Source organism: Dromaius novaehollandiae, chromosome 17 (genome assembly GCF_036370855.1).
Source record: "Dromaius novaehollandiae isolate bDroNov1 chromosome 17, bDroNov1.hap1, whole genome shotgun sequence".
Taxonomy (NCBI): Eukaryota; Metazoa; Chordata; class Aves; order Casuariiformes; family Dromaiidae; genus Dromaius; species Dromaius novaehollandiae.
The window spans coordinates 8,206,566-8,223,556 of record NC_088114.1 but is presented as its reverse complement, the minus strand read 5'-3'; the positions used below and the strand labels follow the sequence as shown (position 1 = coordinate 8,223,556).

The 16,991-nt window shown below is 42.7% G+C and overlaps 1 protein-coding gene across 1 annotated transcript in view; it reads left to right on the top strand.

Annotated features, from left to right (window-relative positions):
- Nucleotides 1-4,496: 4,496 nt before the first annotated feature.
- The window catches only part of GALNT9 (polypeptide N-acetylgalactosaminyltransferase 9), a 221,812-nt gene continuing 209,317 nt past the window's right edge, over nt 4,497-16,991 (top strand). The window contains exon 1 of the mRNA XM_064522068.1: nt 4,497-4,641. The gene's annotated coding sequence lies outside the window, so the exon portion shown is untranslated. The remainder of the gene's footprint in view (nt 4,642-16,991) is intronic.

Here is a 16,991-nt window from a genome sequence, read left to right as displayed (position 1 = left end):
AGAAGAAAGAACGGGCTTGCAGTCTGTCCTGCAAAGATTTGAAAAACATAATGCTTAAGAGAGAATTCTTGCTTCTGTCCAGTTTAGGATCGTCTTTGGCTGTGGGAATTATTTCTATTAGGCCACAGCAAAAAAGTGCAGTGCTGGAGATGCTGTGGGTCCTGGGGAAGGGTGGTCACAGCAGGACCAGGTGCTGTGGGTCCTGGGGAAAGGTCATCACAGCAGGACCACCAGGGCCCTGCAGCGCTGTCCCCCAGCTGGGGGGACAGACAAAAAGCAACCCCATTTGCTTTGCACAAATGATTTGGAGAGGCACGGTGCCACTGTTCTTAGTGTTTGAGTACAGTCTTTGTATGTGTCTTTCACCTGTCACAACAGTAGCGTGTGGGAGAAGAAGGGGATTTCAAAGGACGTGGTTTTGTTGCAAGAAACCGGTGTCTCTTCTATTCCACGTGCTCCTCCAGCAGCAGCCGTATCAGCACCCAGCTCTTTTGTTGTGCAGCCGGCTGTCCCAGCCTGCCTCCTCCGAAACGCCTGGCTGTGAGATCTGCAATCAGTCCACGTGAATGGTTGTGCTGCCTGCTTGCTTTTTCTGCGTTTTTCTTTCTAATTTCTTTAGAACAGTTGTGTGCACGTTAGTTCCTTTGCTGGCCTTCTTTTTTTCCTCTTCCCTACAGGCTCGTCTTTCACACCGTGCTGCTGGGCAAAAGTGCAGGGGGCTGTTTACATATAACCGCAGCCTCACCAAAGGTGCCGAGAGGCGCGATCTCCCCTCGGGCCAGCCCTTTTCATCTTCTAGCCTAACAGGCTTCCTCTGTGCTGTCCTCCCTGTTTATAGTGTTGAAAGCACCTTTCATTTCTCCAATAAAATAGCTATTTTTTCACGGCAGTGGCAGCTTGTTGTCCAGTGTATTCATCAGAAAAGATGACACGAGTGTCTCTGTTATGTGCGCGGCAGGATGCAGGTGAGAGAGAGCAGCTGCCGTGCAGCCGCCGCGGCTCTTCCCCTCCCCGGGATGATGAACAGTGCAGCTGAGCGGTAATGGAGCGGGCATTGGCAGCAGGCATTTTGTGGACGGGTTTTAGAGAAAGGAAGGGGAGAAGAGTGGTGTGGGCCTAAACAGGGATGAATTTTGATGGAAGTAAGAACAGAGAATGGGATGAAGGATGTTTGCGCTTTACCTGTTTTCAAGGGATTTGCTCAAGTTTAGAGGGAAGTTGTATAAAAGCAGCAAAATCACGTTCTGGGCATAATTACACTTATCAGAGATTTGCCAGAAGACTTGCAAATCTGTAAGAGTCTGTAAAAAAAAATAGTGGAAAATTGAATAATTTTGTTATGCTAATACTTGGCATTGGATGAATGAGACATGCAGTTGCTTCATGTTCTTAACATGGGCTTTAAGCATCTGTGTGGACTGAGACAAAGACGAGAAGTTGAGGCAACCGAGATGAGATCTTTGCAAAGTCCAATGGGAAGGGAAAGGGAAGTGTCACCATTTACTTCGGTTGGCGAATGGTAAATTCTGCAGGCAGAGCAGAGAACGTGGTCCCATTTTCAGTGGAGGAGATCACCTGCCGGCGGGGAGTTTGATCCTCGGCTGTGCCTCACCCCAGCTGCCTAGATCATGTCTCTGAACTGGTTCACGTGGGCTTGGGTCATGTACTAGTAGGAAGGGAAGCTGTGTTACATACCACGTACCAGCTGGCCGCGATCCTGCAGGCGGTCACAGAGGAGCCATCCCCCCGCACGCCGAGGGTTTTGTGTGGCCAGCCCGTGACGTGACGTTAGCGTTTTGTCCGTGACAGCCCACGATGCGCAGAGTGTCCCTGCAAGCTTTCTGAAGCAGTCATTAAAACACTAAAATACTGGAGAGAAGAGAGGCAGGATTGCAATAATCCTATACTTGATATCAGATGTTGTGATTGAAATGTCCACCCAAAACTGCCTACCAGCTCTGTCAGCCGTTTATACATATGGAAATGTGCCTCACGCTACTGCCAGGTTTTGTCGCAAATTGACGATTATTGGGTGATTATGGGGAGCCACTCTATTTGAGCATCCAATCTGAACAACCTTAAAAAGGCCTCTGTTACCAAAAATGCTGCCAAGCTGCTTGCCTTAGGATGTTTCCGTGTTGGAGGCACCTCGAGCTTCTAGTGCTTTTTGAAAATCTTGGCTGTAAAGTCTGAAGCTGTGAATATATAATATGTGATGGCACCAGGCCTAGCTGGAATACGAACACACACACACACACACACACACACACAAAAACCCGTGAGAATATGAACAGTGCTAACAAGATACAGATACTGTGCTCGGCTGCTATTCTCATCCCAATTCCATAAAATGGCATATGGAAATGAAGGATTTACTCTCTTCCCCTTTCTTTTAGCCTTAAGGTTAAATTATGAACTTTATGGGACTTTCTGGTTTCCTCTCTCTTTCATCTCCCCTTTCAACTTAACATTGCCTTTTAGTTTTATTATCTTGAAAGCTCAGAGAGATTCCGAATTTTATCTGCGAGGAAGCTCATTTGTTTTTAAATGATTTTCAGTCTGAAAGTTGGGAGATTACAGGCAGCTGTAAAAGAAATTGCCTGCGAATAAAGATGAGTTTCTTGGTTACCTGAAAATCCAAATGGGTTCAAAATAAGAGTTTAAAAGATGAGATTCTTCTGGTAAGTCGATTCAATGATTTTGCACCTCAAAGCCTATTAAATAATGAGGGGGACTTGGATTTCTGCATCTCCTCCAGTCTGTTGAATTAGTCGCATGCTGGGCTGCGATGTGTCGTGAGCTCTGTTGGATGACAGACAAATGTACGAGGGTACTTGCTCCGCAGCGCTGTTTTAGCCAGCAAGGGTACCTGCAAGGTTGCCCAGCAGAGCTGGAAAGGTCCCCAGCCCCAGGAGGGGTCCTTGGCTGCCACGTCACACCCTTCCTGAGCTCTGCTGCTCACCACGCTGGACCTGAGCCCCTATGGATAGAGGGAATGGAAAAAAAACAGAGTGCTCCGGTGGAAATTTTCATTCTGTCATTAGCAAACCCAAGTTACTGAAGTTCGGTGGTAGGGTGATGCAGACCCTCATTTATTCCAAGATTTCCCCTTGCTATACAGTGTATTTCATCAAGGAAGGTGGGTGAATCAGGAAAGGATATGACTGTCTTTGAGATTTTTCTTCTGTATGAGACAGGTAATAATAAAATACTTTTTAATGGATGGTTAAGTTTAATGTGATTAATAGAAGATCATTTTCCTGTGCTGTGGCTGGGAAGATGATATATATGAAAAAGCAAAGTAGAAACCCTGGAGAGAGAATCTTTTCTTCCTAGATTTTTCTCTGCTTCTTCTCCCTCCCCTTTTTCTTTCTTTTCCTTTCCTTTTTTTGGTCATTTCTCTGTCATCTCTTTGCTTTTAGGGAAAGATAATTGTGCAGAGAAAGCAGTTTAAAGCAACGACATTTCAAAGTTTGCTTTCTAATGTTCTCTAAGGAAGCTCAGGCTGCCTGTGTTTTTTCCATTTCAAGTTCTCTGCTGTGCTGTCCCTGATAAGAGACTTCAGTGGCTTGAATGAACACAAGAGTATCAGCCCAAAGCAAGAAAAGCTGGCAAAAAAACAACTTAAGACTGTCTTTTAATGGACAGTGTTTGTTCCTTTCTGCTGTGATTCCTGTGCGACTGTGATCAGGAATTTGGCGGGCTCTTAGTACCTGGCTTATTCTGCCAGTAAACTGATGCAGATGCATGCACACAGTGGAAGAAGAACAGCACATTTGATCTGAGGGATCAAATGTTTTTGGGGAATCATCTGATCTCAAGGGTATCCTCTCCTTACTTTCCCCACATTTTTCTGAAGGTAGGTGCCTCCCTCGTCAGGCTTTGTCAGCGCTCTGTAGCCAGCAGACCTGATGGCAGTGCTGGAGGCTAATGAGATAGGCAAAAAAAATAAGAGGGGGTTGTGTTTGTGCTGGTGGTTTAAGTATTCTAGATGTGTGCCAGACTGCTTGCTTCTGGCGTGGGGAAAAGGAACCCTAAACACTCAGTGGTATGGAAGCAGAGTAGTAGCGTGCAGGTTGTAATCATTGGTTATTTTATTCCTATAGCTTATAGTAGCTTGTGGAGGTGTAAAAGCTGCTCTCTTGGTTCACAGACCTGGTCCCATCTTGCCTCCTCTCTGGCAGTGGCTGGTGCCAGATGCTCCGAGGAATTCAGCCCTTGGCACTAAGGGGCAGTAAGGCTCCCAGAGCAGAGCTTTTTCAGCCCTAGAGGATGAGCAGTAGCTTAAATGCTTTCCCCAGAGCTGCCAGCTCTTGTCAGAATCTGGGCTGGGGTAGTCATGCTCCAGGGATGCCTTTGGTTTCATCAAAAGTCTACGCGTTTGGGGAGCGGCACTGGTGGCGAGATTCAAAAATGAAGTTGTTCTTGACTTTCCAGAAAACGCAAAAATCATTTTCATTTTGAAAAGCAATTTGTTGTCTTCTCTTGCAGATTTTTTCAGAATTTCTCGTGACAGAACAACCTTTTGGCCAGCTCTATCCAGCAGTCACTGAGCGATGGGGCTGCAGGACCTGGAAGGTGCACCCCAGCAACATCAGTGCAGCTTTGCAGTTGGCGCTGCTCTGACATGGATTAAGTCAGGTAAGACACTGATTGCCTCAGCCAACTTAGTAGTGAGGATATACCCGCTGTCAGGTGGTCTTTGTGCTGTTGCATTTGACTTTCTCCTACCCGAGAGTAAATTAATGAGACTTAGAATCCAAGTGCCTAGAGAAGAGAGGTGACGCCCGCTCTGTCACCAGGTTTCTCCTGTAACAGTTTGAGTGTCCTTTCCTAAGGATATTAAATTCTTGTATTTATTGCCCCTTAAAGAAAACACCCGTTTAAAACTGCTTGAATGAAATGTCCCAAAAACCTGGTGAAACCCATGCATCGTGTGCAAGAAGAGGCAACCACTTTGCCCTCATTGCAAAGGGTGTGGGGGCTCTTTGTTCCAGTACGGCACTTTTGAGAGCGCTAAGAACAAACTATGCTAACTCGGTTTCCTTGAGCTCCCTAGTCTATGTGTTGCCTCTGTTTTGGCATGTCTTCATATGCAAGCGAGACTTTGCTGGTGTCGCTACACTCCTTGAGTGGTACAAGATGTACCAGCCAAAGTGCCTTATTGACACAAACAGCTTCTCTGCTAGGAGGGCGTATAAAAACCTCTGAGTACCCACGAAGCTAACCCCAGTTCCTCTAGTAAAATAGAGGGCACTGATAAGAGCTCTTCTGCTGCTGTAACTGCATCTGTACTAAGGCTTTTGTTGGTGTAAATCAGCTGTCTAAAATCCAGAGAATGGTGGTAGCGGGTTGCGCGTTGCGAGGGAGGAGCAGAGGAGCCCGGCAGCTGCTCTGCTGCTGCTTGGCTCAAGCAAAGCTGTGGTAGCAGTGGAGTAAAGTCTCACTGCAGTGTCCCTGGGTGCCCGGTGAGCCTGCGCCTTGGCTGCAGACCCTGCGGTATGCAGAGGGGAGCTGCTGCATGTTTATATGGGTCCTAGCTTAAGGATACTTGACAAGGATGCCTTGGTATTGTGGTGGTACAAATAACTGTAGTACAAATGCAGGGCTCTTCGGGAATGCCGACGGGCATTGGCACCTGTAGCAGCATGGCACGCCTGTCCCATCGAGGGGAATAAGCGCTTCACCTTAGCTGTCCCATGCTCCTGGGAAGGAAGGGTGCTCCGTAAACATCGGGGCACCTTCCTTCCATGGAGCCAGGCGGCGTGGCTACCTTTGTGTCCTTTTAAGACATCTGAGTTTGTTTAAGCAGCTGCCTGCCTAAAACTATTACCAAAGCCATGAAAGCATTTCTGCTTCACCTCTGCTAGAACCTCAGCGCGAGCAAGCCAGAGATTTTTAAGTCCTTCAAAGGCAGCTTCTGTCTTATCGATGTGTCAAGGTGCTCTAAACAGGTCTCACTGTGTGTATATGGCACTGTAATTCTTTCTAGCAGCAAAGTATACTTGAAAAAATGTAATTTCTGCAGTCTATATGTAACAGCTTCAAAAATTCCACAGGGGATGATTTATTACTGGCTAAAAAGCAGTGGTTTTCCAACCCTTAGTTCTCTAGGTTTCCTGCATAAATCCACCAGATGGCCATTGAACTGTCCGAACTGCTGTAGCAAGTCACAAGCAGAATTTCTTTTTTTGTTGAGAGCATCAAAAGTTGCCTTTCTGACTGCACAGCAGAAATACGCTCTTTGCTACTTACATGAGCATAATTTTGTGACTGAATAACTTAAGTCAGCAACTAATTTCACTGCTGCCTCAGACCTATTTTAAATGAACAGGTAGATCCATCAATCACATCCTTGCTTCTTCTAGTACTGGCCTAATCAATACATGCAAGAGTTATTTAAATACTTTCCTACTTAAAAGAAAAAAAAAAGAAAAATAGAAAAATAGAGAAAAAGTGTGGATAGACAAAACATCAGGATGTTAAGTAGACAAAATTTGAGGGACAGGCTTTGAAGTTTGTTGTTGTTCTGCATTAGGAATGTGTAAAGCACAGGGGACAAAGGATGATGTGATGGACCCTTCCACCCAAGGCCCTAAACTAAGACGACGCGTGGTAGCAATGTTGTGATTGTATGCAGATATGTTTGAGAACTTCAGAGCTTGAGCAGTTTCAAAATGCCTGCATGTAAAGGGATCTCACTGTGTTGAACAGCACAAGCGCTTGTGGTACCTGGTTCTTATAAAGGGCAGAGGAAACACTGGACAGTGCTGTGTGAAAGCAGTCAAATGCTCAGATGGCAAGTGTCTGGCTCAAGAACCTTATGCAGCTGGAAAAGGGCCAGAAGAGGACGAAATAAGGTCTGTGGGATAATTGTGGTCTGCTAGATCTCTTAGACCATACTATCTCTCAATGGATATTAGTATTTTGTTGATGTAAATGCAATGTTATGGACTTGCTGCAAGGGACTGTTTTTGCAGTTCTGTATTGGTCACAGCTGAACTCTACCTTCAGTACAGCCTCCTGGCTAAAGTGAGACATTTAAAAATACTGGTTTTGAGGGATTTATTGTGCAATGACACGTAAACCAAGCAGAATGAGAAAAACCCATTCTGATACTGGAAGTGCTATAAGGTAACTCCTCTCCAGTCAGCTGAATCCTACTGGGCTTATAAGGCTTTAGTAGTGTGTCATTACAGAGATGAAAGGTGGGGTCCTACGTTATTGAGACTTCACAGCAGATCAGCATTTGTGTTTTGGTCTTCAGTACCAGACTAGTGGTACTGAATGGGGCCTATCTTGTGAGCCTTTTAAAAAGGCCTTAGCTTCTTCCACTGTTCTTTTACAGCAGCTGTGTTTTTACTGGCACCTCATCTGAGACACCTGGTGCTGCAGAAATGCAAATAAAGAGCACTGCCTAGTATTTCAAGTTCATTTGAAGAATGTGTGAATGAGGGGAGTAGGGTTGTGAACAATTTTCCGTTGCAACAGCTGCATTGCTCCATGGAGTATTCTGCCCAGAGCTTTAGAACTTCTCATATCTTATAGTACAAACACTCTGGGTAATACGTACCAGAGGGACCTTGGATTAATAACGTGTATTTGTGTTGTTAGCTGTTTTTACGTCCCATCCAAGCAAAGATCTTTCCTGCAGCAGGATGTGCATCGGAACTGCACCAGGGTTGCCGGGTTCCCACTGTGTCCTCACCAGAGAGGTACAACAAACCTGTCGCTAAGAGCTTGGAAACAGCCTTGGTGTGCAGAAATGCTGCAGAAAGGGCCACGGATAAAGGATGGATGTGAGTACGTTGCCTAACTGATGATAGCTGGTGTTGTAGAAATCCTTAATGCTACCCAATTAAAACTGAAAAGCCCTGTAGGGCTTGACACTGTCCTTCTCATTCTGTGTTTTGCAGTACTGAGGGCTTTTTGGTCTTTCTGACTTTCTACTTTTTGGCTTTTACTTTCATGCTGCATAAGAATGAAGCAGCTCATACTTGCTTATGAAATTTGATTATGGTTTTAGCAAGTTAGTTAAAAACATAAATTAGTGCTTTTATATCATGAATGCTTTTAAAGAATATATTCTGGCTGTGGTTTTGTCTCCTTTTACTCAGTGCAGTTCCAAAATCAATTGGATATAAGCTTTATTTGCAAACTCAATGTCGTAAGAGCAAAACTGAAGTTCTTGCATGAATGAGGATCTCTTGCATTGCTAAAAGGCGTGTCTCGGGTTCAGCCTTGTAGCATGGATCCCCCTCCATTGAGTGATTCAGGCGCAGCTCTGTTATTTAACCTTAGAAACATGGCTTGTCCACCAAAAGGCTGCTTCTCCTAGGGAGAGGAGAAAGCTAAGATCTTCCTGAGGGTATTGGGGTTCCTTTTCAACAGCAACTAATTCCTTTATCTCTGTAAATGGCAATGAACGGGCCCTGAGTCACATGTGATCTAGGTTAGGAATAGACTTCTCTTAGCGGTAGTTATCCCTTGTACCGTTCCTCAATCCCTTTTGTTTTCTTCCTTTGAAAATGGCTGTGGCTGCTTCTATTTGTGTATACTTCTAATACCTTTTAAAATCAATGCCTCTGAGGGAGGATTCGTTTGCTTCCATGTGGTAGGGTACAGCTCTGCCATTCAAAACCCTGGGTTAGCAAAACAAAACTAAAGCTGAAATATGCCCTCCTACTGTTCTTCTAAATCCCTGTTCATCTGTGGGGGACAGGAGAAGAGAATTGCTCCCTTCAAAGACAGGAACATTCAGATGAAGAAATTTTAAAGCTGCACATTTGTTTCAAATGGTTCCTATTTAGCTTGACAGTAAAAGAGCCACAGGGCTGAATTTTATAACACATTTGTGCAACAGGCATTAAATGTTTCATGTTAAGAATATATCAAATTGCTTTAAAAAAGGAAACACACAGCCACATTCGGAAGGAATAGATAGAGAAAATGAGTAGCATTCCTGGGAGATTTTTGTGCATTTAAAACCTGAAGATTGAAAAAAGAAAGCACTGAAGATAATACAGAGAATCTTATTGCCTCTCCTGTCCTATGTGCCCCAATGCTTTTTTTTGTGTTTTTGCCAATTCAGAAAAGCACTTGCTTGACTTCAGAGATGTCAGTAATCCTGTCTTATTAAAGCTTTTGGTCATGGACTTGCTGGACCAAGGTCTTCATGAAAAGTCAGGCCCAAGCTGGTGCTCTCTGAGTGGTGTGAAAATCAACTTGGTGTATCAGTCCTGAAAAACAGATCTTTATTTGTGCAGTCGCTTTGGTTCAGGTATCCTAGCGCATTCTTGCTCGGTAAAGGTGAGAGAATCTGCCTGTTGATTTTGGTAGGGTTGTTTGCAGAGAGAGTAGCTACTGGCCTCAAGGAAAATGGTAGGAATGGACTTAACTGAGCAAAGAAGTGGAACAAATGTGCTGTGTTACAACTCCCTGCCTCCAGCTGGAACTAAGGGAGTCTTTCACTGCAGGTGAGCACAGCATTCATGCATCTTTGACTATGAAAGGAGAAATATTTGTATTGAATGTAGGTATGGGGGGCAGTTTTCTTGCTGTTGCCTTTACTGTACTAACACCTACACTGTAGTGGGATCCTCCTGTGTTTGCCATTAATTGATGCCTGTCTGGGGGGAAGGATTATTTGCAATTTTTTTGCTTCATATCCTTCAATAACAAAAGAAATGCTTGCTTTAGCACTGCAGCAATATGAGTGTGTTCTGACCCTGGGAGTCATAGTACAACAGATGCACAGATTGCTAATTGCACTGCCTATAATCATCTCCATTTCATAGGCAACTTATAGCCTACATTCTTCCATTTGCATCTGGCATTATGCATGCGTTCTTTCATTTGTGCTTCTATCTTTTAGCCACACAACGTTAGCTATATTATGATTGCCAGCATGGAAAAATGCCATCCTTGGAAGGATGTGTAGGAATTGGCAAAGAGCAACCAATTGGCATTAATCATGCTACAATTAGAGTTCCTTGTTGAGACTTTGTGTCTTTGGGTGTCCAGGCTAACAAACTGCCAGTTTCTTGTCATCAGCAAGCTCTGTGCTGATTAGTAACCAGTGTCCTCAACTAGTGTTTCCTCTTTCAGCATGTTAAGGGAATAATCCAAGAAAAGGGGGACTATCTTGTATGCTTTATACTGGTGTGACCTAACCTTTGTGGACTTAGCTGTCCTATGTCAAGGTGGTTTCTCCTGTGGCAAGTGTAGTGGGACTAGAGCAGTACAAACAGGATGGTCACGGTCCCCTAGGATGATGTGCATGTTTCGGAGCATTGAAAAGGGCCCTGTTTGTAGCATGGACAAAATAAAGTATGGGTTTGTCTGTTTAATTACATAATATTTCATGAGGCAGCATTACTGCACAGAGTGAAGACCCAGGGTTTCACTGAGCATGGTAATTAAGCTGTTGAAATACTTTGTGCCCTTGCTTATGCTTACTGGAAATGTGGCTTCTAGCTATTAGCAATAGCCAAGTTGCGGGGCTCGTTTTCCCCTCAAAATAAGGATCACTTTTTTTTTTTTTATTGTTTTTGCAGTAATGTAGATGCTCCTCTTCTGAAATCCATCTCACTAGGGAAGTACTACAAAGTCATGATTCTCAGCTGCACCACAAGGTGTAATGATTTGTCTTGATACTAAAATATCCTTTCTTTAAAAAAACAAAACAAAACAAAAAAAACTTTAATAGGCCTAAGTTAGTTAAAATACAACCATACATCATTGCTGTGCATTATACAGCCTGATGGAGTGGTCCACATTTTTCACTATGAGCCTGTCGAGCTCATTTGGAGTCCTACAAGCAACTTCCTCCATATGGGTGTGCCAGGAGCTCATCAGCTTTTTTTGTTCACGCTTCAGACAGAATCATCCCATGGCCTGTCAGTCTTACAACAGGGTGAAGTAAATATGTTGGTCAATCAAGCAGTAGTTCAGCGAAACCTCTGTGTTACGGTGTTCTCAGAGACTGCCAGACTCTTTATTTGCAGTGCTGGGAACTGACACATTTTTGTGCTGGTTTTTTTGTTTGTGTATGTTTTCTTTTTGGTTTTGTTTTTTTGGTTTTTTTGACAAATCTGCACATTCTGATGCAAAAATGTTCCACTGGATAATTCCAACCAACACTAACGAGTAGGCTTGTATGTTTAATAGGAATATTGGAGTAAGGAGTTCTCGGGTAAAAGTGGATTTCTTCTCTGTGCATTTATGATTTCTGCATGTCTGTGAATTTTGTAAGAGGTGCTTGGCACTAAAGCTGATTTCCTGGGAAGTCTGCAAATTCTCCATAGGGATTATTATTAATATCTTCAAGTGACATGTACTATCTACAGGCTGGTCATTTTGAGTGAATATTTTTTTCTTAGTAATGAAATTATGCAAAAAATAGTTTTTTTAAAGATTTCCCAAGGAGAAGTCTTGATCTGAACTTTGAGCTTGATGTTCTGAGGAAATAACATCCTTTGATAAAGGTCAGAGGCCAATTAAGGAACAGATGTTTTTTCAATATTTAATTTGCTAAAATTTTACAAATTTATAGATTTCAAGGCCCAGTTCTAGTATGGTTCCTTACATTCTTTTACTCAAGCACCTATAGGAATTACCAATGTGCTCAAAATAAGAATAGCATTAGTCATCTGGAGAAGAAGAGAAGGGGCACAGAACTGCTTGTTTTGGATAGCTGTGTATCTTTACAAGGAAGCTGATACCATTCTGCTTTATCTTGTCCGAAGAATCTAAGCGTCTCAGGGCATGGACGTATGTGTTCTTTTTCAAATTTTTAATAGGAGGTATGTGAGTACCTACAAAGGCAGAAAACACTGAGTACCAAATATCTCCCTGGCTTTGTGGGGAAGGATGAAGTAATACCCAAAGCACGCAGATAAAGCCAGATAAGTTCACTCTATAGGTACAGAACAGCAGAGGTGACCACGCTGGTACAAGGTGCAGAAGGGAGTGACGGCTTCTCTGTCTCCAGGGTCTTCAGCTGCACCTGCATGCCTTTCTGAAAAATAAACTTTAGGCAAATAGAAGTTCTTAGTGCAGCATCGGAGCACGTCAGTGTAATGGAAGAATCTTGTTTATGCAGAGTAGATGATTTAATGGATTATTGTGGTCTAAACTGTATGGATTAATGACACAAAAGAGAAGAGAAATACCTTCTAACCCTACAGATGTAGAGTTCCCTTTGAATTCCTTTCCTGGAGCACCAGCAGCACCATACCTGAAAGGTGATTTATAACTTTAGCAGTTTCTGGGTCGCATTGGATTTGTAAGGGGGAAGCCAATGTGACTTGTGCTTTAGCACTGGAGGTTTCTTTTAGCAGAGCTGTTCTGACAGCAGCAGTATGGCTTTTGTGTTATCCTTCAGTTTATCGATGGACTTATCTTAGGTTTGTTATTAAGACTTCATTTCACTATCTGGGAAGCCCTGTCAGGTTATGACCATCTGCTCATACGGATGGCTTACAGCCGTTGACAAATGTTTCATACTTATCTAGACTGGATTAATTTCAGAGGCCTTGCACATGTTCTATCAAAGATGTGGAACTTGGCACATACCATAACATTTATGTAGGTAGGTCTAAATATACTACTTCTATCTTGACATCTTTATCCAGAGTAAAGATTTGCCAATATAAAGATCTATATGACCTTTAAAGCTATTACAGATTTAAGGCAATGGCCTAAAGTTATCCAAGCAATATTCTTTTGCTTGATGTCTCCTCATGATCATCTTATACTTCCTCTTATTTATCTTTCAGTAACAATTGCAGGTTTCCACTCATGTTCTGGGAGCCATATGACCATTTAGTAACATAGTCTCTTCCCTGAAAACTTGGAGTCCTGACAGATGAAATAAGTCAGGAATGGGTGAAGGGAGCATTACCTGTGCATGGCTGAGGGAGGGTGGTGCTGATATGAGGAGAAGCCTAGATCACACACTAATTGCATGCTGAAGCTGCTAATTGACTTGAGATCGTCAGGATTTTGATTTAGAATCTTCTCTACCAGACCTGCCTCCTCCTTTGCTCTGGGAGAGCTCTTTTGACTCATTCTTGATGGCTATTTAGTGACGATAGGCACACTGAGTCCAGAATTAGTGTGAGAAATACGCTTACCGCAGTTGTGTGTGTGGCTGCGCCTGACTGTAGGATGAAAGCGAGGTAAATGGCTGACAGCTTTCTGAATCTAGTGGGTAGCTAAATACCAAGTTTAAAAACACTCTCTAGATTTTTTTTCCTAGGGATGTTGTACCTTGATTCACAAGGTTTTTCTGTGTCAGTTAAAGTAACTGCTTTATGTCTAAATCATGTTTCCCTAATTCATTGTGCTTGAAAACAGGTGCCTGCTTTTTCCATATGCACGTTCTGGCTTCGTAATCCAAAGCCGGTTCTAAAAGTTGAGTGCTTTGTGTAGCTAGGCAGGTAGAACATTTCAGCAGGCTACTTTCGTTTACTTGCCCAACTCTGATGCAAAGCAAAGCTGAAGAAAGAAACCAGAATGGCAAGTAAACATGCTCATCTCCTTTCTGGAGACTCGTCGGCTGTGCACAGATGGCCACAGGAAGGAGTAGGCACTTCAGGCTTCTTAATGAAAAATAAAGGGATGCACTGGTTGCCATTCATTGAGTGATTCATCCATTCAGCTACATTTGTTTTGGGGGATATTTTTTTTAATGCACTCTGTATGCCTCTCAATTTTATGTGGTACCTGAGAATGAGCATCTATTACCTATTCATTCTGTTTGTCTTGGCAGAATGAAAGGCAAATCTGAACCTCCTCCTTCCCCCGTCACCAAGTTCATTTCATCTCGGCATTCAGTAGGCCTTGGCGGAAAGAGCTGAGTGACTGGGTCATACAGGAACAGCAACAAATCGCATGGCATCTTCCATATGTGATGGGCCAGGAGGTTTTTGACTTGTACGCTTGCTTTTAGGATCAGACTTGAAAATGAATTGACAGTCCTGTCAGAGGGTCTGCACTGAGCTATTCAAGCGGTTGATAATGCAGTTACAATGCAGAGGGCTCCTTTGAATTTCCTGGCGTACAGTTTGTATGCAGTCAGATGAATCTGAATGGGAACTGGAAGATGCAAAGTGTGTAGTGTCTGGCCAGGACACCATTCTCTGAGGTGAACCCTAGAATTAAGCTCAGAAATCTCATTAGCTCTTGCAGAGCTTCTTGGAAATATGCCTCTTAGAAATGAAATGACCAGTTTTAGTTCTTCAGATATCATGATAATGTTTCATCACCAAAACTCAGCTTAATCCTGCATGCATCTCCATCTCTGCCTAAAGGATTTTGCATACATTAGGCATGAAGCCCTTGGGACTGTCCAGAATTTTATATACTGTGTCATTAATAGGACTTTGCAGCACATCCTGCTCTCATCAACTTTCTGCAACTCCAAAGATACCTTACAGAAGTCAGCAAAGGCCCTTCTGCTGCAGGAATTGTAACAGTGCTGCTGCTTACTAATCAGAAAGCATGAAGGGTATTGGTTAAAGTAATTACCAGGTTCTGTTGTCTGTATGGATGGCCTTGCTTCATTTGGTGTGATGCCTCACTCTACCAGTGCTTGCTACAATGGCTACAGAAGAACTATCTTTTGTCCCACCCCCTCCTCAGCATGGCAAATACTTGAATAGTACTTCTCCTTTCTGCTGTTGTCTCATACAGCATCGTTCAAAACCACAAATGTCCATTAGAAGATGAGACAGGAGCTTCTGTGTTGGTTTAAACTGTTTCCAGTATTCCTCTGCCCACTCTGGGATAAGGATCATTATCCTGGATTCTATCTTCAGTTCTCTCTACGTAATCCCTTTCAAAATAATATGCCGAAAGCCAGATGCCAGCCTTGAAAATAGCTTCAAACATTTACATGAAGGAGAAAGATTTTGAAATTCAGGAACCTATGATTTATTTAATTCAGGGAATTTAAGAAAGCCTAATTGCTTGCTCTGTAGCATCATAACCTTTTATCCTTTTATGCTTTGTGATTGCACAAAGATTTAATGGTGGCCTTTTTGTGGAGAAAATACAAGAGAAAATATTAGTGTACATCACAAAGAAAGCCAATCATGCATTTACCACATCAGGTATTAAAATCCCATGTTTATGTGTCTCCTCCCCCGCCTTTTTTTTTCCTAAAGGATTACAATATACATTAAAGCCCAAGAGTTCAGCATTACTTCCCCTGGTATTTAGCATCAAAAAGAAAGTCTTACTTGCCTCAGTGGGAACAAGACCAAATTTGAACAGAAAGACACCTCTACTAGGTGTCACTGAATGATGATTTGTTACTATGTGTGTTCTTACTTTACTACAAATACCTACTGCATGTGAAACGCTGTGAAATGCAAGGAAGCACATGGAAACTGCAGAAGAAAACAGCATGCAAAATAGCTTTTTCAAATAAAATATATGCTATGACAATTTTTTCAGCACTGAAGTAGAAGAATGCAAAAAGACACAGAAGATTCAGTAATTCGTGTGCTGATTCTTTGCACTGCAGCAACACAGACGTCCAGGCCTGGGTCAGGGGCATGTTGTGCAAAGTTCAGCTCAGGTACAGAGTAAGAAGTCTCTTCCCTTCAAAGACCTTGCAATCCAGCTATGTACGTCAGTCAGTTGTCAGTGGATTGGTCCTTCGTTGTGAGTAGAAGTTGCCGCTGAAATAAAATTCATTCTTAGGTGCTAAAATAAAATTGAGAAGACTAGAAGTTTTCCAAATATTCCATTCCTTTTCCCTCCATGGCACTAAGGGTTTAGCTTGCTTTTTACTTTCTTTGTTGCCATTCGTTACAGACAGGCTCCATGTCTTCCTATGTTAATTATAGCCTTCATTAGGAGGAAAGATCGATATTTAGGATAATAAAACGTCACAGATAATTAGAATAATAAAACTCCAAAGTTAATGAAAACAATTAAACCACTTTTCTGGGTGACATGAGGATATGGAATAACCTTTCTGTGGATCTGGCATTTTGATTCTAGTGAAATTGATTCTAACCTGATACTTTGGAGTAGAATAAGAACCAAAAAAAAAAAAGGAATACTAAAAATGACGTGAATTGAATATTTCCTTTCTTAGTCTTCTGGACAGTAAATGTCTGGTCATGTGAAAAAATACTTCATTGTATTCATTGTCTTCAGGATCAGCTTGTGATCATCTGCTTTCCCCTTTTGTGACACAGGTAGTAGTGACCCTGTTTTACAAGCTATGGTTTCTGCTAACACAGAACATCATGTCTGGAAAAAGCAGTCGGGGCCTCTCTTCTGTTCTGAAGAGGCTGGACTTGGAGGTAGGAAGGCCAAGTGATCTGCTGGATATTTTCAGTTGTTTGTGTTGATTGTTTGTTTCGAAGCTAGTCCAGGATCTCTCTTAGCTAAATGTATCTAATCATAATGCTTATCATAAAATTACAACTTTTGGGGGCACGTTTTTGAAGGTGTCCTGATATTTGTGGATTGCAAAGTTAAATTTCAGAAGGCAACATAGATTGTCTGAGTTCCTCCTCGCAGGGACCAGACATTAAATGTTTCCTTTCCAAAGCTTTCTGCAAGAAAATTGAAATGTGTGATTTTTGTTAGAAGTCAATTTTCTTTTGGGAGTTGTTTTTTTAAAAAAAGGAGGGGGGGCATTTCCCTTCCTCCCTTTTCTCCCATCCATGCTAGGTTGTTATGATAAAATCTAGGCAGTGTTCTGGGTGGGCTTCTTAAGCCCTTTTCTCATTGAACAGGAGCATCTTTCTAGTCCATGAGACCCTGTAATGATGCGGAACAGCTCAGCCTGGTTGTTGTCACAAAGGCTTGGTGGCCCGGTTTGTGTTTGTTTTCTTCCCATCGCTGTTTCTTACAGCTCTCCGAATGTTTCTCCTGGGCTGTGATGGCATCTCACAGTGTTGTCCAACTCCGCCCCCAGCCTGAACACTTACTGTTTTTTTTTTTTTTTTAGCAGATCTTTTAGATTT